This window comes from Rhinatrema bivittatum, chromosome 6 (assembly GCF_901001135.1).
Source record: "Rhinatrema bivittatum chromosome 6, aRhiBiv1.1, whole genome shotgun sequence".
Taxonomy (NCBI): domain Eukaryota; kingdom Metazoa; phylum Chordata; class Amphibia; order Gymnophiona; family Rhinatrematidae; genus Rhinatrema; species Rhinatrema bivittatum.
In genome coordinates this window covers 225,285,988-225,313,430 of record NC_042620.1, presented here as the reverse complement: position 1 = coordinate 225,313,430, position 27,443 = coordinate 225,285,988, and positions in this window count along the sequence as shown.

Below are 27,443 nucleotides of genomic sequence, written 5' to 3'. Positions count from 1 at the left end.
ATATCATGGCCCATAGGTAGGTATTTGTATCCCTATGGTAGGCCCACCTAGTAACTCGAGGTGGGGTTTAGGTAAGAGTGTAGGGGGTTAGGGGCCACTTTGACATTCTACAAAAGAGGTTTTGCAGGTAAAACAAGGCAGTGCAATGGTACGGCCTGATGGTGTGTGAATCGTGGTCTGTGAAGATTTCAAAATGCAATAGGAACAATTGGTGCAGTTACTAACATCTGCTGTTATTGCTAATGAACTGTATAAGCTGGCGTGAACCACTTGATCTTTAATGTTTTGGCCTCTTGAATATGCTATGCGAACAGGTTCCTTGAATAAAGGATGTAATCTTGTAGCATAGATCAGTGTCACCTAATAGCTTTACTGATAAGTGGAGATGCCAACGTATACCTCATGACCAGCATCTGTGGGTTCAAATCCTCAGGCTTCTTTTGCAAAAATAAAAACTGTCTGTTGGAATAAAGTGCAATTTGTTGGCCCTGCAAGACAGGAGTCTTGCAATTACCAGAACACAAATTGGAGTCGACCGAGGACCAGATCGCAATATCAATCCAACAATTACCCTACTACGTCCGGACAGAAAGATTGGCCGTGACATCAGCAGTGATCAATATTTCAGGATGCCCGATTTCAGCTTTAGAAGAGAGAGTCCTTAACAAGGGCTTGAATTTTGTTCCTACTCAAAGACATGATCCTTTTCAGTTTCGATGTGACATTTTTAAGTTCATCAGACAACTTAAATGAAGAGTATTCTTATCAATTTGTCCTTTTGAATCCTCACCAGCTGGCATTACACCTATAGTTAAGTTAATATCCAAATGGTGCCCACCACCTCCGGGTGATGCGGCGATCAATACTTTTCAGGCATTGGTCATGCATGAGGTTGAAAATATTGAAAGAATGCAGTCTCATTCCTTTTTTAATTTGACTCAGGAGGAAGCAAAAGCACTCCAAAATCTGCGAGACAGGAGAGACATCGTGATAAAACCCGCGGATAAGGGAGGCACGGTGGTCGTCATGAGTTTAACATCATATTTGGAAGAAGTACAACCACAACTTTCTAATACATCCTTCTATCAGGAACTCAGTTCGGATCCCACGGATGACATTTTAGCCCAGGTAATACAAATTGTGGAACGTGGACAGGAGCTGGGTTTCCTAACTAACAGTGAATGTGAATTTCTTTTCAACAAACATCCCAGAATTCCGGTGATGTATATTGTACCAAAAATTCATAAGAATCTTGACCACCCTCCAGGAAGACTGATAGTCTTGGCTAAGGAATCTGTGCTAGAACCCATCTCAATTTTTTTGGACAAACTTTTACAGCCTTATGTATCAGAAGCACCATCATATATCAAGGATACCTCCTATATGCTTCAATTTTTGTCTACTGTCACCTTGACCAATGACAGTTTATTAGTCACCATGGACATTGAGTCGCTGTACACAGTCATTCAGCAGAATGAATTGCTCACAGTTATTGCCACTATATTAAATAATTGTCCTTCACCGCAATGCATACCTACATCCTTCATCATGGAATTATTACACTTAGCATTAAGTCAGAATTATTTCACATTTCAAGATAGATTTTTCTTACAGGTACGTGGTACAGCAATGGGAGCTGCTATGGCCCCAGATGTGGCCAACCTATTTGTCACAGCTTTTGAGAAACAATACATTTATCAAAATCAGTGGTCATCACATTTAAAACATTGGAAAAGATACATTGATAACATCTTTATAGTGTGGGAAGGGACCCAGACATCATTGTTAGAATTCCATGCCTGTTTAAACAATCTAAATTTATGTCTCAAATTCACTATGAACTTTCATCAACAGCAAGTGGCATACTTAGATATCCTCATTACTAGATATCAGGATTCTTTAATAACAACTCTTTATCGCAAGCCCAATGACCACAATAATTTGTTGTGTTTTGACAGCTTTCACCCCAGGACATTTAAATTTAATCTTCCTGTGGGACAATTTATGCGCATACAACGACTATGCACTGATCATTTTGCGTTCAAACAGGAGGCCCAACAACTTGCAGAACATTTCTTACAGTGAGGATATCCAGTATCATGTGTTAAAAATGCATACCGATGAGCACTTTATTCCAATAGAGAGTTTTTATTTTTGCAAAAGAATCCTGAGGATTCAAACCCACAGACACTAATCACAAGGGATACATAGGCATCTCCACTTATCAGCAAAGCTATTAGGCAACACTGGGCTACACTACAGGATTTACATCCTTTATTCAAGGAACCTGTTTGCATAGCATATTCAAGAGGCCGAAACATTAAAGATCAAGTGGTTCACTCCAGCTTATACAGTTCATTAGCAATAACAGCAGATGTTAGTAACTGCACCAATTGTTCCTATTGAGTTTTGAAATCTTCACAGACCACGATTCACACACCATCAGGCTGTACCATTGCACTGCCTTGTTTTACCTACAAAACCTCTTTTGTAGTTTATGCAATTTTTTGTCCATGCCCACTTACATACGTGGGCATGACTAAATGCCTGATCTGCACTAGATTGACCGAACATAAATGTTGTTTAAAAACTAGCAGAACTGAAGAACTGCTGGTGGCTCACTTCACAAAGTATGAACACACTTTTTCTGAAATTAAATGGACCATTTTAGAAATAGTAGGGGCACATTGGAGACGGGGTGACAGGATCAAACGCCTCCGTCAATGTGAACAACGTTGGATTTACCAATTGAAAACAGTGACCCCTTATGGACTTAACAAGGAAATTGAGTGGATTCACTTTATGTGAACATCACCAGTCATCTGAATTAAACACACAGGTGTAGTATAACAGATTACATATAATCAGTGGTGATCTCGCGGTAACCTTGCTTAGATGCCAACAAGAGGAAAAGGCGGAAGGTTTGGTGAGTCTGTGTTTTTCTCTATTACCCTGGATGTGCCTTTTGCATTTAAATTTGAATCTATGTGCAATGAATAAGTTTAAAGTTCATGACATGTTGGTATCTGTCCTTCATAGAATAGAAATAGCCATGTGGACATGATGATTTTCACATCTTAGTGATTTGCATAGGAGAATCCATGTTGGTTGCAGTCCCTGAAGCAGCTTTGCGAAATGTACGTCGGACTGGACTGTATTCGTTGAACAACTGTCCCCTGAGTAAAATTAATTTTTTGAACTGCGGCAGCGACATCAAAAGAATTGGATTTTCTGAAGCGCGCTAGCGCTGTCATCTACTAAGAGAAGTATCAGTTCCACATTAATTTTAAGAAAAATGAAGAAAAAGCAACAATATGAGAAAAAATGAAAAAGCATAATTATTAATAAAAGGACTTGGACCGATGATTAAAAATGACCCGTAGCGGTTAATACATAAAGCTATAATAGCTAGTATCCCGTGGGTGTTATGACGGTCCTTCACACAAATTAATTCACATTAATAATAATATACAGCACATTGAAGGAGAAACTGTAGCTTCACAACGTATTTATATGAGACTTCAATTACTCCAATATTGACTGGGTAAATGTATCATCGGTACATGCTAGAAATAGAAAGTTCCTGGATGGAATAAATGACATTTTTATGGAACAATTGGTTCAGGAACCGACAAGAGAGGGAGCACAGGATTTGGTGAGAGAGGTAATGGTGGTGGGGCCGCTTGGCAATAGTGATCATAATATGATCAAATTTGAATTAATGACTGGAAGGGGGACAGTAAGCAAATCCACGGCTCTCGTGCTAAACTTCCAAAAGGGAAACTTTGATAAAATGAGAAAAATTGTAAGAAAAAAACTGAAAGGAGCAGCTACAAAGGTAAAATTGTACAAGAGGCATGGTCATTGTTAAAAAATACCATCCTAGAAGCACAGTCGAGATGTATTCCAAACATTAAAAAATGTGGAAAGAAGGTAAAACAATTACTGGCATGGTTAAAGGGGAGGTGAAAGAAGCTATTTTAGCCAAAAGATCTTCATTCAAAAATTGGAATAGGAATCCAACAGAAGAAAATATGATAATGCATAAGCGTTGGCAAGTTAAATGTAAGAAATTGATAAGACAGGCTTAGATAAAATTTGAAAAGAAGTTGGCCGTAAAGGCAAAAACTCACAGTAAAAACATTTTAAAATATATCTGAAGCAGAAAGCCTGTGAGGGAGTCAGCTGGACTGTTAGATGATCGAGGGGTTAAAGGGGCACTTAGAGAAGATAAGGCCCTTGCAGAAAGATTAAATGATTTCTTTGCTTCAGTGTTTACTAAAGAGTATGTTGGGGAGATACCCATTCCGGAGAAGGTTTTCATGGGTAATGATTCAGATGGACTCAACCAAATCACGGTGAACCTAGAAGATGTGGTAGGCCTGATTGATAAACTAAAGAGTAGTAAATCACCTGGACTGGATGGTATATACCCCAGGGTTCTGAAGGAAATAAAAAATGAAATTTCAGACCTATTAGTAAAAATTTGTAACCTATCATTAAAATCATCCATTGTACCTGAAGACTGGAGGATAGCTAATGTAACCCCAATACTTAAAAAGGGCTCCAGGGGTGATCCGGGAAACTACAGACCAGTTAGTCTGACTTCAGTGCTAGGAAAAATAGTGGAAAGTGTTCTAAGCATAAAAATCACAGAACATACAGAAAGACATAGTTTAATGGATAAAGTCAGCATGGCTTTACCCAAGGCAAGTCTTGACTCACAAATCTGCTTCACTTTTTTGAAGGAGTTAATAAACATGTGGATAAAGGTGAATCGGTAGATGTAGTATACTTGGATTTTCAGAAGGCGTTTGATAAAGTTCCTCATGAGAGAATTCTAGGAAAAGTAAAAAGTCATGGGATAGGTGGTGATGTCCTTTCGTGGATTAGAAACTGTCTAAAAGACAGGAAACAGAGAGTAGGATTAAATAGACAATTTTCTCAGTGGAATGGCGTGGGCAGTGGAGTGCCTCAGGGATCTGTATTGGGACCCTTACTTTCAATATATTTATAAATGATCTGGAAGGAAATATGACGAGTGAGGTAATAAAATTTGCAGATGATAGAAAATTGTTCAGAGTAGTTAAATCACAAGCAGATTGTGATAAATTGCAGCAAGACCTTGTGAAACTGGAAAATAGGGCATCGAAATGAAAGATGAAATTTAATGTGCATAAGTGCAAGGTGATGCATATAGGGAAAAATAACCCATGCTATAGTTACACAATGTTATGTTCCATATTAGGTGCTACCACCCAAGAAAGAGATCTAGGCGTCATAGTGGATAACACATTGAAATCGTCGGTTCAGTGTGCTGCAGCAAACAGAATGTTTGGAATTATTTTTCTCTGCTCTGCAAGCCAGGATCCAGGGCTTGGATTGAGCTGTTTCCTGCACCCAGCCCTCCATTGGACCCTCTCCTCCTCCTCCACCTCGTGGCTGTTGACCCCTCCCCCAGCTGGAAGACTGCCCTGCTTCTAACGAATGTGCTTTTAAATCTCCGTACAGGTACTTGCCTTTCTTTTCTCTGCTCTGCAAGCCAGGATCCAGGGCTTGGATTGAGCTGTTTCCTGCACCCAGCCCTCCATTGGACCCTCTCCTCCTCCTCCACCTCGTGGCTGTTGACCCCTCCCCCAGCTGGAAGACTGCCCTGCTTCTAACGAATGTGCTTTTAAATCTCCGTACAGGTACTTGCCTTTCTTTTCTCTGCTCTGCAAGCCAGGATCCAGGGCTTGGATTGAGCTGTTTCCTGCACCCAGCCCTCCATTGGACCCTCTCCTCCTCCTCCACCTCGTGGCTGTTGACCCCTCCCCCAGCTGGAAGACTGCCCTGCTTCTAACGACTCCGCTTTTAAATCTCTGTGCTGGATGCTAAGACCCATATTGATGACATCACTTTTGAGCGACACAAAAAAGAGTCATCTATAAAAATCTAACCTGGTCAAGCGTCACGCGCCTAGCGTCACGCGCCGAAGGAGCGCGACAAAGGGGCCTGCCCCTTTGTTTCGCCCCTTCGGGTCGCCCCTCGCTCTCCCCGAGCAGTACCCCACAAGCACCGTACCAGTGCTAACCCAGCGCTCATCCTGCAGCAACCACCCAGCGCTCATCCTGCAGCAACCACCCAGCGCTCATCCTGCAACAACCACCCAGCGCTCACCCTGCAGCAACCACCCAGCGCTCATCCTGCAACAACCACCCAGCGCTCATCCTGCAACAACCATCCAGCGCTCATCCTGCAGCAACCACCCAGCGCTCATCCTGCTAGCAACCACCCAGCTAACCATCCAAAATGTATCCAGCTCTTCCAATACCAATTTTGCAACACCACCTCCTACCTAAAAGACCATCTGCCAGACAAGCCCTTCACTACAACTTGAAAACACTCACCCCTATTCTGATTGCACCAATCACCCAGCTTTTAGGCCTCACCCTCTTTTCACTTTCACTCTTCAATGCACAATCCCTAACAAAAAAATCTCTAATTTTCAATGATTACCTCACCGACGCCAAGCCAGATATTTGCGCTGTAACCGAAACATGGCTCAAGCCCTCAGATACAGCTTTAATAAACCAACTCCCTACGCTGACCTATGACTTCTTCTCACTCCCAAGACTGAAAAAAAGAGGAGGGGGAATCCTTCTGGCTACCAAAAAAAGCCTTAACTTCTCCCAACACCCATTCAGTTCTAACACAAAACTGGAAGTCGGTCTCTTCACATCACAACATCTTCAAATCCTTCTTGTCTACGCCCCCCAGGGCTCCTAGAATCCGATGTCTCCCCCATCCTTGAAATCACCACTACGCTCATCAACCTGGATTCTCCAGCAATCATCTTAGGAGATTTCAATCTGCACATAGACAATCCTTCACCTTCTAACAGCTGCGTAACCCTCCTCACAGCCCTGTCAGCAATGGGATTCCAACAATTAGTCAACGAACCCACACACAAAGTGGGTCACACTCTGGACTTGATTTTCATCAACAAAGGCATTACTACTACATCCAATTTGAAGAACATAAAGGTCCCATGGTCGGATCACACTCTCATCTCTACCTCTTTCGCTCTGAAAGAAACCAACTCTCCTAATATCCGCTCACCTTCATTCCAATACAGGAGGCGATTCCCCCCAGAAGACCTTCACAACCAGCTGGATTCACAGCTCCCTCTATTAGATTTCACCGACCCGAACACTGCCATTCGTTCCTGGAACAACATAACAGAAAACATAGCTAACAAGCTCTGCCCTTCAACTATAAAAAAATCTCACACCAACGCCTCCAACAGACAGCCTTGGTTCACCAATGAACTCAGAAAACTAAAACAAAGCTTAAGAAAGAAAGAAGCGACTTGGCGTAAAACCCCTTGTGACAGCACCATTTCTTCATACAAATCCACACTATATCAGTACAAAGCCCTCACCTCAAAATCAAAAAAAGATTATTTTGCATCTAAGATTCACAACCTGGTCCTTGATGCTAAAGCTCTCTTCGCTTATGTCTCCAGCCTCACTCAAACCATACCGCGAGAAATCCCCTGCGACATGGCACAGTCTAAAGCTGATGAACTCGCTCAGTTTTTCCAAAATAAAATCAACAATCTTTTAACTCAACTGCCTTCCAATACCGCTGACGCCTTTCCATTATATCAACACCCAACCTTTAAAAACTCCAGCCTAAACACTTTTGAGCCCGTCTCTTCCACTGAGATACATGCCATCTTGAGAAGAATGAAACCTTCGTCTCACCCCGCAGACCACATCCCTACCAAACTACTTCTATCTATTCCAGACACAATAGCCACATCATTGACAAACATCATTAACTGCTCTCTAGCCCAAGGATCCTTCCCAGATGATCTCAAAATGGCTTCAATCTCACCACTCCTAAAGAAACCCAACCTTGATCCGAAGGACCCTAACAACTTCCGCCCCATAGCTAACCTTCCATTCATCGCCAAGATCATGGAAAGACTAGTCAACTCTCAACTTTCAAACTACATCGAAGACAACAATCTTCTCTTCGCCCCACAACACGGATTCCGAAAAAATCGAGGCACAGAATCCCTCCTTATCTCTTTGACAGACCATATCCTACTGGGCCTTGACAAAGGAAATTCATACCTATTGATCTTGCTGGACCTGTCCGCAGCGTTCGACACGGTCAACCACGCTATCCTCCTTAACCAGTTGTCATCCATAGGAATCAGCGGCACCGTCCTTTCCTGGTTTAAAACCTTTCTCAACAATAGAGGTTACAAAGTTAAACTCCAAAACAAGGAATCCTCAAGATTCAACTCTGCCATAGGAGTCCCACAAGGTTCGTCTTTATCTCCGACTCTATTCAATATTTACCTTCTTCCTCTCTGCCAACTTCTCACCGACCTCAATCTAAAGTTTTTCCTATACGCAGATGATATTCAAATCATCATCCCTATCAAAGACACATACTCTAATACTCTTGACTACTGGGAATCATGCCACAAAAAAATCAAACAACTACTCAACAGCCTACACCTCATCTTAAATTCCTCTAAGACTGAAATCCTACTCATCTCTCCTGAGAACAACACCTCCAACAGTTCTCTTCCTACCAATCTGCCTACCACACAAGCTAGAGACCTAGGAGTAATAATAGACAACCGGCTAAACTTCAAGGCACACATCAACAAAACAACCAAAGACTGCTTCTATAAACTTCAGGTCCTGAAAAGGATAAGACCTCTTTTCCACGCTCAAGACTTCAGAACGATCATCCAAGCAGTCATTTTTTCGAAACTAGACTATTGCAATTCCCTATTGCTAGGTCTACCATCATCATACTCCAAACCCCTACAGATGGTTCAAAATTCAGCAGCCCGAATCTTGACAGGCGCAAGGAAAAGAGACCACATATCCCCCGTCCTGAAAGAGCTTCACTGGTTACCAGTCTACTTCCGCATCATGTACAAAGCCATAACCATCACCTACAAAACTATACATCAACTTACCACTCTCGATCTTCAATTCCCTCTCCAAACACATAATTCTACCAGACCTACTAGAGATGCTTATAGAGGCTCCCTCCAAGTTCCCCCAGCGAAAACGACCAGACACATCACCATAAGAGATCGCGCCACCTCCACAGCTGGCCCTCTTTTGTGGAATTCCATTCCTACAGACCTCAGACAGGAGCCCTGCCTCCCAACTTTTAGGAAAAAACTTAAGACTTGGTTATTCAAACAAGCATTTCCGGACACAACCCAATGACACATTCCAATGACTCCTAAAACACCACTCCTCTTGTATATAACATTTATTCTGTATACTATATTTAAATTGTATATTGTTTAACCATCTCTTTTCTCTCCTCTCTTCTTCCTTCTCCAAGTTCGGCTACCCTTGTTAAATGTAACTGTACTTTCGCACACCACAGTTCTAGTTTTTGTTTATAATGCACTCCTGTTCGATGTAAACCAGCAAGATATGTTTTCATGATTGCCGGTATATAAAAACTCTAAATAAATAAATAAATAAAATAAATTAGGAAGGGAATGGTGAATAAAACGGAAAATATCATAATACCTCTGTATCGCTCCAAGGTGAGACCCCACCTTGAATACTGGGTTCAATTCTGGTCACCGCATCTCAAAAAAGATATAATTGCGATGGAAAAGGTAGGGAAGGGCAACCAAAATGATAAGGGGAATGGAACAGCTCCCCTGTGAGGAAAGACTAAAGAGGTTAGGACTTTTCAGCTTGGAGAAGAGACGGCTGAGAGGGGATATGATAGAGGTGTTTAAAATCATGAGAGGTCTAGAATGGGTAGATGTGAATCAGTTATTTAGTCATTCAGATAATAGAAAGACTAGGGGGCACTCCATGAAGTTAGCATGTGGCACATTTAAAACTAATCTGACAAAGTTCTTCTTCACTCAATGTACAATTAATCTCTGTAATTTGTTGCCAGAGGATGTGGTTAGTGCAGTTAGTGTAGCTGTGTTTAAAAAAGTATTTTTATAAGTTCTTGGAGGAGAAGTCCATTACCTGCTATTAATCAAGTTGAATTAGAAAATAGCCATTGCTATTACTAACATCAGTAACATGGAATAGACTTAGTTTTGGGGTACTTGCCAGGTTCTTATGGCCTGGATTGGCCACTGTTGGAAACAGGATGCTGGGCTTGATGGCCCCTTGGTGTGACCCAGTATGGCATGTTCTTATGTTGTATTTTGATGAAAATGATAAAAAGAAAAAGAAGTGATTACATGATAGCACATCTGCAAAATCTTTAAACAAAAGAGCGCTAGATAGTGCTTGTTATTTTTAGCCATAGTCTTGCAAATTAAAAGGAGTTGTGGACCTGAAGTTTAGAGGTAGAAAGCACAATGTCACATAGGGGATGGGAGTCTCTGACCAGGCTGTATGGCTCCTTTAAACCAGGGTGCCCATAAATTTTCTATACATGCTAATAAGCTGGAATTTGCGATATTCCCAGCCATGACAGTGCAGATACAATTTCTTGTAAAAATGTGCTTTAGAAATAATTTGTACCTGTTATCAAACTTTCATGGAAACTGACCTGTAGAAAATACCCAGATTAGTCCATTGGTCCCTAAAATTGTATTGATTGTGCTTGCACTGAAGTATTCATTTTTTAGTTGAATGCATGACTTATAGAGTAACTTTGAAGTTCAACAAATAGTACATTTTAAAGTGATTGACTGATATACAGTTATCAAATGTAAGATGTCTAGTCTTATGAGAGTACTTGTTTAAGATATTTTACTTAACTTTTTAAAGAAAGACTTCGTAATTTTACATTACTGTAATAGGCAATTACCCAGTTCAGTAACTGCACATTCTTACTTGAATTATCATGTTCTTGGTCATCATTAGGTCAGTGAACAAATATTCTCACAACACAGCGTAATGGATTCATATTAATGTCTTCTTAATCATTGCTCTATTTTCTGAAGCTGTTGCTTTATGGCTGGAAGCAGATTTGAAAAAATGCATTATAACTCATGAATGATTATAACCTCAGGATTTGTAAACTCTGTAGGGTTAAAGGACTGATTTCTGGAATTCTTTGCTTACCCTTTTAACTAAATAAAATCTAAGGAAAAAAACAAGAAACTTTAAAAAACTTTTTTATTACAGTCTTATTTGTGAGCTAGAGACATCGTATAACTTTTTCAAAATGAAGCATACACATCAGATTCATGGGGTTTTCGGTAGAATCATTGACATTAAAAACAACTATTTTTCTCTCAGGTGTGAGTACAGACATCCTCTTTGGCATTCTTCTACCTCAAAACATTCATGGCTTCCATTAACAAAAATTCTTGAGGTGGGTGTGGAAGATATTTGGGGTCTACAGACTGCCCAAAGAGAATGAAAAATGGGTGCAGGAAGATGGCTAAAATGAATAGAAATGTGCAGGTAAAAAAATTCATATAGTTTCACTTTGTTTCATTTGGAGTCCAAATTCTGTGTCATATGGAAGGAGGAGTTTGTTTTTTTTAATTTTAATTTCTTTTTTATTTTGGAAAACAGTAAGCACTATTTCTGAAAAGTGGACACTATTTGGAAATAATATACTCTAAAAATGGGAAAATAAAATACAAAATTGTGTATCTTTTTCTATTGTTTGTTTTTAAAATAACATGAAATGATATAGACAGTCATTGACATTGCCTAGGTCATTTCAAATGAAAGCACATGCCTAAAAATCAATTCATTGGGCAGGGGAAACTTGCTAGCTAAAAGTTTGGATAGCAAACTTTGGGGTGGATTTATCAAAATGCGGTAAGTACCGCATGCGATAGCAAAAGGGGCATGTCTTATGCTAATATAGCATTTTGCACTAATTACCTGTGTGAAGAGCTAATTGCAATACCATTTCAGATTCTGCAATAAGTGCCAGACCTGTTGTATTTCCTTCATTCAACCACCAGGGGACCATTGTTAATGGTTGAGAGACAGACAGACAGACAGACTGGCCATAATATCATGGCCCATAGGTAGGTATTTGTATCCCTATGGTAGGCCCACCTAGTAACTCGAGGTGGGGTTTAGGTAAGAGTGTAGGGGGTTAGGGGCCACTTTGACATTCTACGTGACACCTATGAACAGAACAGTGGTCTCTTGTGAAGATTTGCTGGCCTTTGGAGTGAGGAAACTTACTCCAAGATGAGATTTGGGCAATGTTCTCTCAACCTAGCTTGATGGACTAACATCAAGCTAGGTTGAGAGAACATTACCCAAATCTCATCTTGGAGTGAGTTTCCTCCCTCGAAAGGCCAGCAAATCTTCACAAGAGACCTCTGTTCTCTCTCTCTCTCTCTCTCTCTCTCTCCCTAAAACACAATACAAAGAGGTGTAGTTAAAATCAGTGTGATAGCTCTTTACAGGCTAGCCCACTCCTCCTATTGCATGCATTAAGGGCTTATTGCATTTTGATAAATGACCCCCTTTGGTATTTATGATTGTTCTGCCCCATTAACTATGAGCAGGATTTGTTGTTTGTAATATATACAAAGCTGTTCTCTTCCTTTTTGTAACAGAAGGACTACAAGCCCTTATAATGCTGAAGTCTTGTTGTTGTTGGCCCTTTATGGTCACATGTTTCCAGCTCCCACTGATTCTGGGCACTTCCTACTGGATCAGAATCTGGTTTATGCCTGTTGGGAGGCTTTCAGTGTGTGTGTGTGTCGTAGAAAAAGAAGAAAGAAGCAAGCTGCTTCTTATCTCTCCTGTTCCTTGGGAAAGCATTTCCTTTTTACCACAATCAATAAGTGTACTTAAATCTCCAGTACAATTCCTGCAACAACTATTTCAATTTTAGAGTCAATGTTCTGAAACTGAAATCAACCTCTCCTCTTTCCTCCCCTTAAAGACTGCAACCAGTAAGTTATATGTTTTGATTACCTGTTGTAATAAAACACTGTTGGAATTTAGACACGACATCTTCACTGGAGATTCAGTACCTGGTTTAGCTGAATGATTAGCAGTTCATGGGTGCCTGAGATCATGACAGTGATTGATTGTTAAAAGGACAATTTTCAGAGCAATTACTGCAGGTAAAAAGCATTTTATCCACATTAATCAGCTGCCTGAAAATTGTCCTCTTTCAATGCTGCCAAAATGTCCACATACTGTGTACTCTTAGCTACACAGGGAGGATATCTTTAAATCATGCACATAGGCACCCATATATGCGTGTATATGGTAGGGATGTGCAGAGCAAAATTTTATGTTCATATTTTTTATGTCCGAAAGGGGGTCCCACTTGCGGCCAATATGGACATAAAAAAAATCCAATGAGTTGGGTATATGTACATATGTGCAAAAAAAAAATTAAACCCCCTCACCCTCCTTAATCCCCCCCCCCCAGACTTACCACAACTCCCTGGTGATCGAGCGAGGAGTGAGGACGTCATTTCTGCAATCCTTGGCGAGAAGCATGTGACGTCGGTGGCACGTCGAGTGACGCGGCGTCACGTGATTCCCGGCTTGTTCGCGCCGGACGGCTCGTTCGGCTCAAAAAGAACTTTTGGCCAGCTTGGGGGGGCCTCCTGACCCCCCCAAGCTGGCCAAAAGTTCTTTTTGGGCCGAACGAGCCGTCCGGCGCGAACGAGCCGGGAATCACGTGGCGCCGCGTCACTCAGACGCGACGTCACGTGATTCCCGGCCTCCTGATTCCCGGCCTCCTGACCCCCCCAAGCTGGCCAAAAGTTCTTTTTGAGCCGAACGAGCCGTCCGGCGCGAACAAGCCGGGAATCACGTGACGCCGCGTCACTCGACGTGCCACCGACGTCACATGCTTCTCGCCAAGGATTGCAGAAATGGCGTCCTCACTCCTCGCTCCATCACCAGGGAGTTGTGGTAAGTCGGGGGGGGGGGATTAAGGAGGGTGAGGGGGTTTATATTTTTATTTTGGCTCAACAATCGCGATTTCCCACATATCGAACATATCTATGTTCGATATGTGGGAAATCCGATCGTTTATGTCGAATCAATTTTTTAAGTAAAAAAAAAATATGAGTTGCGTTTTACTAATGCGGTCAATCCGAATGCACACCCCTAGTATATGGATGCATGGCAAGATGCGCTGAAATGTTAGCTCCTGCATGCACATCCACACACATTTTATAAAATAGTCCTGGCACAAGTATGTGTGCTCCTAATTTTATGCATGTATGTAAACAGCAGGGAAATAAATGCTGGCATTTAGATGCACAAGCGAGGGAATTTTATAACATGCACGCATCCAGGAAATGACCAGTATAACCAGTTCACCCCCCAAGCTGGCCAAAAGTTCCTTTTGGGTCCAACGAGGGTCCCGGAGCGAACCTGCGGGGAATCACATGACGTCCGCGTCACTCCGACGTGACGCCGACGTCACGTGCTCCTCGCAAAGGAGTTCAGAAATGGCGTCCTGACTCCCCGCTCGACCACCAGGGAGTTTTGGTAAGTCTTGGGGGGGGATTAAGGAGGGTGAGGGGTTTAAATTTTTATTTAGGATCAACAATCGCGATTTCCAACATATTCAACATAGCTATGTTGAATAAGTTGGAAATCCGATCATTTTCGCCTCATCACCTTCTTAAGTTAAAAAACAAAAATAAGTTGCGTTTTACCTATAAGTTCAAAACGAATGCACACCCCTATGATTCACTGTTCTTAACCTACAGCATAATTTCATTCTAGTAGAATAGAGTCTTTTCTTAGTCCCTTCTTGCTCCATTAGCAATGATTAAAGTTGTAATTTTCACAAAACAATGTATACACAAAGGCATGAATTTTAAAAGGGATATACTTCCAAAATCAGATGTGCATGCATGTAGGACATGTACACATCCATCTGACTTAATAAGCCACCTATATGCACGCACATCTCCAATATGTGAAAATCTCATTTTGAATGAAAATGGGGATGGTGTGGGTATGGGGATTCTGGGTAGGCCCAGGAGATTTGTGTGCAAGTACCTGTGCACCTGCGCACATGCCTAGGTCCAGTGCAGTGTAAACTTACTTCTGCTATGGAAAAGATATAAGATTAAAAAAAAGAAACAAGCATCCTTGGGGGGTATAAGGAGTTTGGGGGGAGTGCAGGATAAAGAACCAGGGAGGTTTGGAGGACCTAGCTCCCAGGTGTTGCCCACAGGGTTGCAGTTTAATGCCTTCCTCCCAAGTAGGTCTCCAACAGGGATAGGTATCCACAACCCAACCCACCCAGCAATTTCCTCTAAGCTAGGAAGGGGAGGCAAGGATATGTTTTCACAACAATGCAATTCACTTCACTTCACAGTATTATGCAAATGAACAGTTTATTTTTATTAAAGTTAAACAATTATTATTTTTAGTGTAAAATATGTTTTTCTAATCATATGGACGGCCAGCGCCATCTAAATGGCGCAGACCATCCATTGCTCCTATTATGTGACAGGGGCCGGCCAATGGCACCGATAGCCCCTGTCATATGATAAGGGCAAAGGGCCATCAGCACCATTTTGTTTACTGGCAGCCGATGGCCCGAGAGCGGGAGATCGCTCCCGGGACCCCCGCTGGACTACCAGATACATTAAGAAAGTTCTGTGGGGGTCAGGAGGGTGAGGGATTCTAAATAATTAGATTTAAAGGGTCGGGGTGAGTTTTTTGTTTATTGGCTCGGGCACAGTCAATAAAAAAAAAACTGTTCGGAAACAGAATTTCCCAATGGTCCACAAAACTGAAACCAGAACCAATTCCGGTTCCGATTCACATCTCTACTTTCTAGGATCTACCTGTTCTCCTTATCTTTTTCCTTCAGGCTCTTCTGATCTTCTACTAGCCTAACTTACACAAAATGAAAAAGAGAGGCTACCTCCCTATACTGAGCTTCTTCTGCAGACTAGTTATGTGGTGAGTTCCCTAGGTGTAAGGTTCCTCAATGACTTTGTGAACTGCATTAACTAGCTTTATTACAAAAAAAAATAAATAAATATCAATGCATCCTATTCTGTGAGAAGGAACAGAATCTGTATTCATTCACACCATCATACATTACACACTGAAACCTTGCTTCACTTATAACTTACAGAATTGTTATTACTTTGCTACTTACTGATATCACTGCTCACAGACGAATACATCTCTGTTGCCTTAAATTTCAATTTGGCAACTTTGTTTGTCATGAAGGGATGTGAGTATAATAAAAATTACTGTCACTTTCTTTTTTTTCTGTTCAGATTTTATTTATAAGGTAATCATTAGTCAAACCTTTTTTGCAGGGCAGACTCTGAGACATTTGGGCCATGACAGTTCATTTGTCCTGTCAACAAATCTTTTTTTGCTTACTGTGTGTGAGTTTTCTTTCAAATATATGTTAAACTAAGCTGCTCAGAATCACGCGGGGCAGCATTAACTTTATCAGTAAACTCTGTTCTGTTCTTCCCCTTAACGTTACGGAAACCTTTGCTCTAAACACACTTATACATTCTTCCCAGTCACGCTCTATTTTAATTTTTACTCTTCCTTCTTTTTTTTATTTATGATTTTGATACTATTACTAGGCCTGGGGAGCCAAGCACTACATCAGCGCTCCTGCTCCAACAACAGTCAGGCCTTTTTTTTTTTTCCTGGATTCTAACCTGTCAACTAGATTTACTAGCATTCTGGGATGCTTGCTGCAATGACATCTTAGCTCTGGGAACTCTGTGGCTGCCTGGCACTTCCACATACACCAGCCGGCCCCCTCCTGCCCTGCCAGACCTGCGACCCAGGTAACCTTCTTTGGGCACCCGATTTAATTTGCTAAAAGTAAAACAAACAACAGCAAAAAAAAAAAAAAAAGCAGGCCTGATTCCTCATCTTCCTGCCCCTCCATTGTAAATCACTTTGACCAATATTTTATTGTAAAAACAGTGTAATAAAATTCTAAATAAATAAATGTTGGGCATTATACCCAATTTTCTCCTATCTCCCAAACCTCACCCCCCCCCCCCAAATAAACCAAAAGTAAAGCCGGCCTATAGGCCCAAAAAGCCTCTCTTCTCCCCCCCCCCCCTTGCCAAATTTGCAGAATAGAATTTGAATGAAGCCTCCCCTTGTAAGCCCAACCCATATCCTGCTGCCCCACCCAACTCCCCCCAAATGCTTTATTGCTGCCAAGAGATCAGTTCATGTGTCCAATTCCTGATGCTTTGATAGCAATGCTGTTAGTGCAAGCTACCAGCATTCCAGTTAGAGTATTATTCTGTCAGCAATGCTGGTGGTTTATACTACCAGTGCTAGATGCACCGGGACCTGGATGCAGGTACTGAGCTTCCAACAGTGGTAGGTCAATTGCAGGGTGCCAGCTGGGGTAGAAGTGGGCTTGGAGAGTGAGGGCAGGATATAGGAAATGGCCTACCTTCAAATTCAGAATTTGGAAGGCTTTTCAAGTCTGTTAATCTACTACATTTTTTTGTAGACTTGGGGGAGGAAGGGAATTGAGCACCATGTCCTGCATTTGTTTTATTGGTATTTGGTGGTGAGGAATTGGGCCAGGATGCCTGTTATTTTACATTGTGACTCGCCAATTAACCAGCTATATTTGAATATGACATATAACATATGTTATATGTAACTTTCTCATGTTTCTCTGGTTTCCCTTGTTTTGATGTAAACCGGTGTGATAGGACCCTTGTCCTGAACATCGGTATAGTAAAAAGAAGTAAATAAAAATATATAAATAAAATGTAGCCAGTTAAGGTAAAGTTATCCAGCAACACATTCCTGAATAACTTTCAGACCTAAACAGCCATATTCAAACATAGCTGAAGAGATCTCAAAGTTATCCAGCTACGCATACCTGGATAACTTTATTTGATGATGCTCAGTAGAACACTTATCCCACTAAAATATCCCTTCTAAATTTTCCAGCTAACTTTAGCTGGAGAAGCTATCCATTTTCTGATTTTATGAATATTGGCTTCTTTACCTCAGGGCAATCAGCTGTAATTATTTGTAATGAATCTTCTGCTTTTACAGCTGTCACAATCATCACAAAATCCTTTTGATGGTAACTGTGAAACCAAAGCAGACTAAAGCAGTCACATTGGCATTTTGTTTTAAGAAAATGATTGCTATTCATATCTGATATCAGCAGCAAATCTGGCCAACTGGATGTGTGTTAAATGGTTTCAGCAACTGTCCCAGATAATAATAACAAAGAATGACTGGCTTTAGCAACCTGAGCATTGATTTGAAATTCTTTAAAGCACATTGAGGTCCCTATTGAGTAAGCCAGTGAGTGACAACGTCATTCAGGTAAAGTTAATGAAAAAATGTTAGAGCTGCTGCAGCAGCCGGATCCTCTCGACCCCTCCTCCCAGTGAATACCCCAAAGTTTGTTTTAGCCCTGCGGGAGTCGGAGGAGCTGTTACCTCTTCCTGTGATGGATATTTCTTATGCCACCTGCCCCCCTGACAAGCTCCCTTTCACCTATGACCTGAAGAAATGAAAGGCACGATGGCTTCATCCCTCCCATCTACTAGTAACAACAAGTATGAGCAGGGCTGACATCTCTCTCCCAGTCCCATTCCCCTAACTCCCCCGCGGCCTCACCTGGAATGACAGAGGCAATTAGTGTGTTAATATCAGACCAAAGAGGGATTCCTATCCGGGAGCAAAGAATCAGTGCCCTCTCAGCTAGGCTTCCACTACTTTTGAGGTGAGTCGGACCCAGAAGGGAGGGAGGGAGGGTGGGCAGCACTGTTTGCAATTTCAGCTGGGTGAGAGGGGGTGTCACCGCCATGCGTGATTCTGTCTACTGGCAGGTGAGAGGGAGCCATTGAACCTTCATTTTTTCAAGGCACGGAGAGCAAGGGAGGATGCCAGAGGGCTGGTCCCTCCCTCCCCTCAGCATAACAATTATAGGTTATACAGCACCCTCTTAATCCGTTTCATGTCTTGCACCATTGTAAAACTTGCAATAACTTTATCAGCCGGTGTCAGCAGGAGCATGGGCTAGCTCTCGGGGAACTGAGAGGAAGAAAGAAGGGATAACTTCCGACCTGCTCGTAGGGTTGACTATCAGTGCTACCTGGTTACATTTAATCCCTGCCCCTGCTCCACCTCTTTTTCTTTTTTGGATAAGTTTTAGCCAGATAACTTACCTGCTAAAACGTTTCCAGTTAGCAGGAGATGGGGGGGGGGGGGGGTATATTTAAAACCCAAGGTTTATCCAACTAAGCCCTGATTCGTGTTGGATAAAACATATTCTCTTTGCAGAATATGTTATCGTACATAAAAATATGGAAAAATAAAATAATTAAAAAAAAAACCAGAGGTTGCTTTTAAAACAAAATGTAGGCAGAATTGTTTAGTTACCTCAGGCGATGTATTTAGTTATTTATTTATTTTGTGAGGTGAGCGATCTGTGATATTACCAGGCTCTGCTAAAACTGCTTTTCCACTGTTTGATGCCCCCTGACTTGTATAAAGAGATTTCAGCACATGATCCTGCTTGACAAATCACACTGTTTGATTTTTCTCACCCATGTGGTTCATTGATAAATATGCTGTAATTTATCATCTGAGAGAGCAAAAGGAATATGATAGGTAGGTTATAAATCAAACTATTTTGGACCGGATGACAACTTAATTCTCTCTTTGCTGTACTTCCGTGCTGTTTGGCAGACTTTAAATATTCTTTTATCTTTCTTCTTTTTTTTTTTTTCCTCTCTTTCATGCTGACACTTGCTGATAAAGTGATGGCAAGGTTTATAATGGTAATATAATGAAGACAGGAATCAAAAATTAAAAATATATTTCCAGTTCACTCTGTGTGGTATAAATGTAAAGCAATGGTGTCAGAAATGTAAATGTGTCTTATTTAAAATCTGCAGCCTTCTGCTGTGCGATGGGCTTTAGGCTGGATCATAGCCAGCACACGGATAAAACCATGTACCACTTCGCACATTATAGTACATCAGTTCTTAAACCTTTAATCAGTTATCAAAAAATGTATATCAGTTCTTTCTATCCGAGAGACAGAAAAGAGACTTTGGCCCCACACCAGCTCCAAGCAGTATTTAAAAAGAAGACCATCATCTGTCAAAACATCACGGTGTTGGGGCTGATGGGTTTTGTTTTGTTTTGTTTTTTTTAATACTCCTGAAGCCTCTTTTCTCAAATATAATTTGGAGTCACCACTGTCTCTTGAATATGTGCCACTGGGTCATTGTTAACTTTAGTTGGCATGTACCTTTCGTTGCTAAGGAAGATTTGGAAAAGAACATGACTGATCTATATTGTTGCCGATTTAGACCAAATGTTTCCCCAGATAGAACAAGGAGCATTTTCTGCACTTCTCCCTCTCTGTTCATTGTCCTGACCCATACACACACACACACACACACACACACACACACATTTGTTCAACTTTTCAATACCTTAGGGACTGATTTACTAAGGTTTTTCTCCCATTCTATGTCTGAGAGAAAAATACTTAATAAATGAAGCCCTTAATTTGTATTTTTTTACCACATTTCATAATTTTGTTCCATGATTTACATGTATAATTTTTCCTATCATATAAGACAGACAGCATATTTGCATGTTAACATCTGATCTCTGTGTTTATTCATGCCATATTCAAAGCAAATTAAAACCCTTTTATTCTGTAAATTTTTAATGTTAAGAACAAATGCAATGAACAAACATCAAGCAACTGAACTATGCATCAGAATTGGGTGGATCAGTATTATTGTTACAGCAGGTGACAGCTTTAGAGAGGGTTATTTTAGAACACCATACATAGCAATAAAGTCTGTGGACCTTTTCATGGAGGCTTTATCACTAATCATCAAAGTGATTGTATGCACATAAAATTGCATTGAAAATAGTGGGGAGTAAAGTTCCCTGATATGCATGCAAGATGCACACACAAAGTTATGCCTGTTTCTAGCAGTGTGTAACTTCTGCATGGACACCTATGCTCAGACTTTTGAAAATCAAAAGGTCTGTGTGTAAGTCCTATCCCAGACCTAAGTCCACCCCTCAGAACACCTATCATGAATGGACATAAAAGTACATGTGTACTCAAGTTACACTTGTAGTTTTTCATAAATACACAACGGGTTATTTTCAATGAGCTACTTAAACACACAAAACAAGGTTTTATGCTCTCAAGTGGCTTTGAAATGTATCCCCAGAATGTTTATCCTAGTCCTTTAGTTCAAAAAGATCACTCTTGCCTTTGCCATTTCAAATTAATGAACGGACGCCGTCAGAGATTCAAAAGTCATCCATTGGCATTTTCAGTCTAAAAAACAGCAAGTGATGTCATCTCTCATCAACAAGCAGTGATCACAAATGGTTAAATGAGCCTCAGGGAGATCACTGCCCACAACAGGCCTTGCACTAGTCTACCTGAGGTTAACATTACAACTTTACTATAACAGCAGAGGTAGAATAAAGTTTTAGCATTAGCTAGTGAGGTAATGCAAATTGTGTTATTCAAACCCAAGCAATACAGTTAATTAACATTTTTTCAAATTAATACATGTTAAATTCAGATTAAAATTAATGCTAACATGCTGAAGTGCCTTAAAACAGCAATTCTCAACCGTTGTGTCGCGACACACCAGGGTATCACCAAGCACCGGCAGATTGTCGTGGCTCCCAGTGTCCTGCTGCCTCAGCTGTGCTTCCCTTCTACCTTCAGCACCCGCTATTGCTTCTGGTGAGTGCTATTGGCCTGCAAGGGAAAGGAGTAGGAGAGTTGCTGGAGAGGGTAAGTAAAGATGTCTTTTTAAGTTTATTTTTCTTGATTGACTTCCATTTTAATTATTGGTTATTATGTGATGTCTGCTGTTTTGAAATATTTTATTGATATTTGGACATTTTCAAATAATTTTTTTGAGTTTTTAATTGTTGGATGTTATTCTGTACATCAGCTGTTTTGTAACATTTATTAGTATAGCTTTACAATTATTTCTGTGTGGGGATCTATAGCAGCTTGGCTTATTCTGTTTTCCTAATAGGAAGTATATTAATGTTTAGGGCCTGGTTTAATATTTGTAGTGTTGCCATTTCATAGATAGGGTTGTTAGTGTTTGAGTGTGTTCCATAATACAGATGTAACTTTGTGTAGATTAGTTTGCGTGCATTATTGCAGATCCTGGGACTATGGGCAGGATTCATCATTCCTCGCAGAATGATGAATCTCGCGAAAAAGGGAGCAGGGGAGCAAAGGGGGGGGGCGTGCCTGTGAAAGGCCGCAGTCGTTCGCACTGCAGCGGTGAGATTTTGTCGGCCACAGTGGGGCCAGCTGCAGCCTTTCACAGCAAATAGCAACACTGTAAAAGGTGTAGCTATTCGCTGTGCTACTGCCAGCGATAATGTTTCTCACATTATCGCCGGCAGCGGTGCCGCGACTGACTCCACCCCCTCACCACCCTGACTGCTCCCCGCCCCCTAATTTGCATTATATCACATGCAAAAAGGCCCTTTTCACATGCAATAATGCGTTGAAAAATAACCCCCTATGTTAGGTGCTATATTTATCTTTCCATTTTTTCCAGTGGAGTGGCTTTTTTGGGTTTCCATTCCAGTTTCTGTCTCCATATTTATAATTTGTGGTCTTTCTGTGTTCACAGCAGCAAGTATTGCATATCTGGGTGGCTTTTAAAATCCATTCTGTGCACACCGGATCAACTTGTGTACCTATCTCCCAATTTTGGTGCGTGATGGCGGGTTTTAAAATTCACCATTAAGTGCACGTAACTTGGTGAAGGTCAGTTTTGGGTGTGTGACCAAGGTGAGGTATTTTACTAGCATGTAGGCATTTGTATCAATCTTATTTGTTGTGTTTTCTCAATAGGATAGGCATTAGTGGTAAATTACTGTCTTTTCATAAGGAGGGGTATTGTACATGGTAGTAAAGGTAGTTTGTTTTGCTTTCACTGAGATGTCATCAGAACCAGAATATCTTTTTTGTATGGTAAGTTGTATGGGTAATGCCCTAGATCAGCTCTGCACCCATTGTTGGGGGGTCAGGGCATTTCCTATAGAAACAGAGTATATGTTTACATTTAGCCCCATGTGATGGTCACATGTTCAGTGTGTCACGCATGTGAGAACCATCTGTCAGGTGCATCCCAGCTTAAAAAAGTTTAAGAACCACTGCCTTAAATAAAATGTTAATAGACATTATAGTGTGATAACACTTTAATACATTTTTAACGTGTTAATGTTTACATTATCCTGAAAACATTTTAATGAAAAGACCCTAACACTGGAATTCTTATCCCTCACTGCTGTCTGGACAGGCTGGTTTTGTCCCTCAGCATAAAGAATTAACAATTACTGAATGAAATAGCCTTTAACTATCTTCCAAACAGCCTCTGCTGTAACTTTCAAAACCCATGTCCCAAATTTTATAGCTCAAACTTCATTCTCTCAGTTGTCTTTTCAGAAAATATCTTTCTCCTAAGGTTTGTTTTATTTATTTATTTATTTATTTATTTATTTATTTGATTTCTGTTCTGCCTTTTCCTGCTACAGTCCAAGCTCCTCTGTCCAAAGGCTTTATAAAGTTAACAAAACTAGCTTCCCACTTCCATAGATATTCTGGAACAATCAGTCTTTGTAAACTGTAAATTCACATCTTTATTCTAGAGCCATCTTAAAAGGAGATTCTGCTGGTCATGGTTTGCAATCCTCATAATCTCCTACTATTCCTAGGATCTGTTCCAATGTTTACTGTTTTTTAATAAGACACAGACTTATCCAGTATTATCTTAATTCACAGTCATGACAATTGATGCAGGATCTGTATCAATTCCACAGAATATTCTGCTCTCCATAGAAATCCAAGAAACCAGGGCACCAGTCACTACCTGCTGCCTAGATACAGATTTCACAATGCCCTATTGCCTTATGCTTTGTTCATTCTGGAATGTATGCTCCTTTACAGTAAGGTTAATCTAATTTCCTCTTTCCTTGTTTTATAAAATTGCCTGAAGGTTCTATTAAATGCTACTGTCCCTCCAGTTTGACATGTCTGAAATCTTATTGCTAATTATTGTAAATTCAATTCATATGTGGACCACTGGGTACTTTCAATTTTACTGCTTAATAGGGTTTTTTAATATAAGTTCTACATTTAACCCACTAATATCAAAGTCCATGATACCGTAAAAGTACTTCAAATATATCTGCTATCAAACAACAATAAACTGATGTCAGGTTTAATGAGGTGCAAACAATTTAAATTTTGATTACCTGACTTCATTGTAGATAAAATAGACACATTTTCCACATCCAAAGTACTTAAGAGGCCTTGCAAAGTAAGAGTAAATTTTCAAGTGAAAATGTAAATGTAACGCTATTGTAGCAATTTTCAAAAGCCCACTTAACACAGGCTTTTGAAAATTGCTACAATATATGCTATTGAATTGTCAATAGGTTTTACTCATGTTACGTGCACTTAATGGTGAATTTTAAAAACCCAGCATGCACCAAAACTGGGAGATATGTGCACTAGTGGGTCCGGTGTGCACGGAGTGGATTTGAAAAACCACCCGGATATGCACTGCTTGCTGCTGTGGACACAAATGAAAAGCTCAAAAAAGGGGTGGGGGGATTGGCGGGGCATGGGCATTCCTGGATTTTAACTTGAAATTAACACGTAAATACTTTACACATATCTGCACATTCCTGGGTCCCTGCCACATAACTTACTCTGCTATGGATGACTTGTAAGTTGTAAAACAAAAAATTCTAGGCAGATCAGTGGGATTTTAAAGGTCGTAACTAACAGGGGAGAAGGGAGGCTAGTAAACTAGGGGGGTTTGGAAGTCCTATTCCTTACCCTTGGTGAATTGGGTATGAAGTGGGAAAACTGGTAATGTGTCAGCGCATGTGTCTCTTAAAATCCACCCACTTATGAGGTAGAAACAGCATTTGCGCACAGAAGCGTGCATCCTCTTAAAATTGCATGCATGTGGGCATTCGGTCAGGCTATTTTATAACAAGCATAGCATGTATGTGTAAATATTATAAAATGGCCGCATCCCTGGGCACAGGCAGATGAACACGCTCACATTGCGCCGATTTAAAAGTTACCATCCATGTGCGAGTAAATGGGCTTTTGAAAATTGGTACGATAGTATGTTGCATTTACATTTACCTTTGAAAATGACCCTGTAATGCACTACTCCATCATTTCTTATGTTGGCCGAATGAAGAGTATCACACCCTATGAAGAATCTAGTTTTATTTAGGACTAGAACAGGTACTAGAAGAATATACTACAAAGAGAGAATGTATTTTAAAATAAAATCCACTTTATAAATTATAGCTTTGCCTTTCTAAAAAAAAAAAGAATTAGAGAAAGCAATGCATAATCTCCAAATGCTTGGGTAAGTAAGTCAGTGGAGATTTATGCTAGTAGTTTATAACCTATGTGGTATAAAACACGCACATATGTTTCAGCACAAGTGTAATAGCCATATTGCAGGAAAACTGCCATTTTTTTCTACACATTTTATAAAATTATGTACATATTTATGTGTGCATAATAATTGTAACATACTTACTCCAAGTTATATGTGAAGGAATGTATTTTATAAAGAATATTCATTCTCCGCTTCTGAAAATACTTGTGCATATACTTGTGATCACCAGTTCACCAACACCTTCACCAATTGACCCAGACCTTCCATCACAATATCTTGACCTCCAAATACGTATCTATTTATTTTTTTATGTAGGCACATTTATTGATCACCTTACAGATTAGATAAATCTCTCAAAGTGACTTGACCTCCAATGCCTACCCAAAAACAGCAATCAACAGATAAGTACAATTTCATTTCTATGACTTAATAACCCGGGGGGGGGGGGGGGGAGGACACAGTAACACAGTAACACACCTTCACATATACAACACGAATACTCAGTAAACCAGATGTTGGATAAAATTGGCCGCAGCTTTATTACAATACATGGTGTTACGAGCTTCGTTCCAAGCCATACCATAGGTAAGCTATTCGAGGGTCCTCCACGATGCAGGCATCAAGTCACCTCCGGCCCCAGGCCCTCCACAACCAAGCAAGGCCCTTTTCCACCCAGGAAGAAATCAAGGGTGCTCCAGTCACCTACTACATCCAAGCAAGGTTATTGCTCCAATGAAGGATGTGGGCATCCAGTCTGCCACCGCACCAGGACCAGCGGGCTCTGGCGGCAGACAGCCTCCCTTGTATTGATGTTATTTATCACATGATGTGCACTGTCTCTAGCTGAACACTCCCCCCCCCCCCCCCCCCGGCTCAGGTATACCTGCCCCCAGCTGCGACAAATATATAGAAATCTCTTGCTAACATAAAGATCTAACTATCCTGTGGACCCTTGTATCACGTCAAAATGGGTAGGATGACTGGTTTTCCCAAGCAAGGCAGCCGTACGGAGGGACAGGAAGCAAAAGTTTTGGGGCACTGCACCCCGGCCAGATGCCTCCCCTCCGTGTGGCTATCCCCACCTCATGGGATGTTCCAGGGCTAGAGTTGGCCAATGAGCCATGTCCAAGACAGCTCAAGCACCCCCCCCCCCAACTGAACCCTTCTATGAGACCAGCCTACTCCTCCCCTGCCCGTAGCCCAAAGGTCCCGTGACTGGGACCGGGCATGATCTCTTCAGTGGGAGGGGGCTGATGTCGGCGTGAGCGGGCCTCATCATCAACAGCAACGTCAGGCAGTGTCATCAGCCCACACTGATGCCGCACGACGGAAGAGATCATGTCTCCCCACCCCCCTCCCCGGCGTTTGCGGCATGCACTGCACCGTGTTATCTGCACATCCACTCACACCGCAACACCGCATCTTAACCCAAACAGTTGCGATCACCGGGAAGGTAAACGTGGGGAGACGATGCGGTAACACATCTTCACATAAAGAACAGAAATACTCAGTAGACCAGATGTGGGGTAAAATTGGCCACAGCTTTATTACAATAAACTGTGTTACAAGCTTCATTCCTGAGCCATAACATAGGTGAGCTATCTGAAGGTCCTCCACTGTGCAGGCAGGATGTCACCTCTGGCTCTGGGCCCGCCGCAACCAAGCAAGGCCCTTCACCACCCGGGAGGAAATCACAGGGCGCACTGGTCACTTGCTGCATCTAAGCAAGGTGACTGCCCCAATGAAGGGTTTGGCATCTGGTCTGCCACCGCACTGGGGCCAGCAGGTCCTGGTGGCAGAGAACCCCACTCACATTGATGTTATTTCTCACGTTCTGTGCACTGTCTCTAGCTGAACCCCCTTCTGGCTTGGCCCGAATAAGCTGTCTGACCTCCCACCCCCCCCCAAGCTGCGTCCAATGGCTAGTGATCTTTCAGGTGAGGGCTATAAACCCATCAGGACTCCATGTATGGTATGTTTCAAGCTGGCCAAGAATAGGTCCTGTCCCATATCTGAAAATTGCACTCTGTTA